This window comes from Gouania willdenowi, chromosome 14, assembly GCF_900634775.1.
Source record: "Gouania willdenowi chromosome 14, fGouWil2.1, whole genome shotgun sequence".
In the NCBI taxonomy this organism is placed as follows: Eukaryota; Metazoa; Chordata; class Actinopteri; order Blenniiformes; family Gobiesocidae; genus Gouania; species Gouania willdenowi.
In genome coordinates, this window is record NC_041057.1 from 5,409,912 (window position 1) to 5,414,022 (window position 4,111).

Consider the following 4,111-nt stretch of genomic DNA (forward strand, 5'->3'; position numbering starts at 1 on the left):
CCTGCATTCCAAACACATATATTGTGCCGACGTCATAGGAGACACTTGATATATAAAGCTGTGTATCATCGACATAACGTAGGAAAATGAACGCCATGTTTCCTGTTCATGTTCACCAGTGGCAACGTATAGATTTTAAAGGGAAGGACTGACATTGAACCTTGGGTGACTTCAAACTTCAATAGAACATTGAGGAACACTCCTCCAGGCTCATTAAAAACCCTCTGCCTGTGACATACCATTGAAACCAGTTTAACACTGAATCCAGTGAGACAAACGCATGAAGTTGAGTGTAGTTGCTTAAAGGTCCAGCAAAACAAGGACACAAAGATGTGTCATTTCCATGTAACGTCATTTAATACTTACTCACATTAGCTTGGAAACCAGAATGGAATTAAAATATTTATTTCTAAAAAATCTATTAAATCCTACTCACAAATGACAAACTTAAAAAAAAAGATCTGTTGTTTGGGAAGGTTTGAATGATCTGAGTCATTTGAAATCAGCCTTTTGCTGATGTCACCATATGACAACAAACAGTAAGATCGTGGCCGTCTACAAAACGCCGTCTATCGATGACGAATGCGTTAAAATATATTTTGAAGTTGGTTTTAATAACAAAGATATTCTTTTTTTTTTTTATCTCATTAATCTGTTCAGAAGGAAAAACCAGTCAAGTTTGGAAGAGGTGGAGCATTCAGCAATATTTGTGATTTTTTTTTCTCTCATAAAAGTACAATGTCAATGTTAAATCTAAAAACTGAATCTAAATGTTAAATCTAAATGTTTTTTTGTTTTTTTGTTTTTTAATTTATGTCTTTCTACTTTGTCTGAACATGCACATAGAAAGAGAGAAAGAAAAAAAAATCTAAATATTCAGTCTAAATCTAAATGTTATTTTCACAATGTTTTTTTGGCTTCTAATCAAGACTATTGGTCCTCCTACTTGTCAATCATTCTGGCATAAGACCGTTGTACGTGCTCGTCCCTAGATAGTTTTCGCTTTGCATGCGCACTTTCAAGTGTTTAAAAGAGGGCGAATCACTAACTCGGTAGTGGATCGTAGTGGTATGCTTTTGATTCAGATTTGACAATAATCAACGTAGTAATTATTAGCAGAGAAGTTTATCCTAATGTAAGCTATGATTAGCGATGCGAGCCCTGGCACAAGTCACGCACCGGGCTCGTGCACGCTCTCACACACATTTAATAGGCGTTCCCTCTTGGGAGCAGGTAAAGTGTTGCGCATGTGCACTTTTTTAAAACGTAGAGAGGGCGTTTTGTTTCTAAACTTTGGGAAAATCCTCCTCTGTACCTTTAAATCTAAATGTCATGAGTGAAACTAAATATTTAGCTAATGTAGAAATTCACCATTTAGATTTAGCATTTAACATTTAGATTTGGATTTAATATTAGATTTAACATTTATGTTTAAATGTAACATTTAGATTTGGATTTAATATTTAGATTTAACATTGACATAATTTGTTCACGAGGAAAAAAATCACAAATGTTACAAATATTGCTGTAAATCTGGACAAAAGTAACATTAAAAAAATTCATGTGGTTTGTTGCAACTTTCATCACGATATTGTACTTTGAGTTTATTTTCGAAGTCAATTGACTTTAATCTCATATTTTCGACTTAAATCTCGACATTTTGTCTCAACTTTATTATCGAAATTTCAACTTTAACCTCGACATTTAGACTTTACTCTTGATTTGTCCAAAATAATTTTCTCCAACAAAATTGGCCCTAATCTTCTTCCGTACTATAGCATTAACCACTTTGGAGAAAACTTTAACCACCTAAAACCAGACTTTTACACAGTTACAATCGTATATAATGTTACCAGCCACAGTTGGTAGTTCTCCCCTGTAGGGCCGACTTCGTAGGAATAATTCATGATGACGACGGGCGTGCTGTAGGTTGGCGTTTTCTAAAAACATTGTGTCTCCTGGCTCCATCGTCATCATCTCTGGCATCGCCTGCTGCTAAAATTGCTGCTCGTTGGTTCAACAAACACTGAATAAGTAAAAAAAAAAGAAAGACAAAAGAATGTGTCTGTAATCTGGGAACTAAATATTGCTGCATCGCTTACCTTAGATGAAAAAAATGACTGTGTGTGTGTGTGTGTGTGTACAGAGCTATAGTTAAAGCTTGTTTACTGTCGTCATGGTATCTTTAGGGAAAAGTAATGCAGGAGAGAGAGAGTGAGAGAGTGAGATCAAAGTCTGCACCGACAGCTCACACAGAAAGTCCATGAGAGCGTGATCAAAAGTGTGTTTCTCTGCTCAAACAATAGCTGAAGGAAAAATTTACTGATTATTTGCCATAACTAAGCCAAAAAAAATGAAATAAAATACTTCTTTGTAGGCCTTGTTTCCATGGTAACCTCTCAAAATGTCAGGTTTTAAAACAGTTAAGTGTTAAGGTAGCAATAATGCCGGAAAAGAAAGATTATGTCGTACATAATCTCATGGTTACCCTGGGGCATTTGGCCACAGCTCAGCAATGCACCGTGGGCCTGTTATGACACGCAACTTCTCACCACTTAAACCCACACTGGTATTACAGGCCTTTGTAATTACTATGTGGTGAAAAAGTTTGGACAAAATACATCTGATAAAGTCATGTTTATTTCACCATTTGATTTCCTATTTATAAGTCTTACAACTGGTCATAAAGGTATGAACATTTTTAACTTTTTAAGAATTTGTTCCAGACATGTCAAAACTATTGCTTGTAACACAATGCAAATGCATACAAAAGCAAACAATTAAAAAAAGAAAAAAATGTATTTATGATTGATTAAATCTGTTTTGTATGAATATATATATGTGCTTCGAGATGACTATTGTTGTACTTTACGCTGTATAAATAAAGTTGAATTGGATTATATATATATAATGACCAATCTGAGCATTAATACAGGAAAGAACAAAGGGTTTGTCCATATTTTGTTGTCATTTTGTGTATTTTGGTTGTTTTATATAGTTTTGGAGGAATTTTTTGTTCATTCTGTGTATTTTTGTCAGTTTGTGTGATATGAGATGTTTTGTTTATTTTTGTTGTCATTCTATGTTTTTAAGTTGTCCATTAAAAGGTTTTTCGAGTCATTTTGTGTGTTTTCCTTATTTTGTGTGTGTTTTGGAGAAGCTTTTGTGTATTTTTGTGGTCGTTTTATGTTTTTGGAGCCTCTTGTGTGTTTTTGTAGTTGTTTTTTCTGTCATTCTGCATATTTTGTTGATGTTTTTGTGTGTTATGAGTCAATTTGTGTATTTTTGTTGTAAGTTTCTGGGTTTTGTGTCATTTTTGTGTTTTTTTGTTGGTAATCTTTTTATTTTTGTAGTAATTTTATGAATGTTTACTGTTGTTTTTGTATGTATGGAGTCCTTTCGGAGGAACTGTTTGCATGACAATTATTTCAAACAGTAATAATTATGTATTAATGATTCTAACTCGGGGTGTAATGCTTATAAATGTGGTTTTCCCAACAAATTATTTTATGAATAAAATATTTAAACATTTATTTTATGATCAATAATTTAATTATAATAAAACATTATGTGTACAAATGCAGATATGCTAATTATCTAATAGGCTAATATTTTCTTATATTCAACGATTCCTAGATAAAATTAAAAATGTTATTGTTGTTTGTTTGTTTTTAAACACCCCTTGTACAATGTTCTTGTTTTTTTTATTTTATCTCGTATATTTTCCTTTTGTGTGCATTTTTTGTTTCTTGTCGTTTCGATCGTTCCGCTGTATTTTGTGGCGTATTTAGTTCATGTTTGTTGATCTATAACTGAGGAAGTTGTTGCATGTTTTCCGGTTTGTTAATAAAATAAAAACAAATAAATAAATAATTAATTTAACTAATAACTTAAATTAAATGAATACATAAAATAAATGCAATACATTATATAAATAATTTAAATTAAATAAGTAGAAAATGTGTTTTTTTGTTTTGTTTTTTTTTTTTTTTTGCGCATAGTTAACGCTGATTGGAGCAGCCAGCAGGAGTCTCTCGTTCCCATGGTAACGGGGCTTCAGGTTGAGCCGTATATTGACACCGTGAGTCGTGACTCTTTTGGCCATCATCGT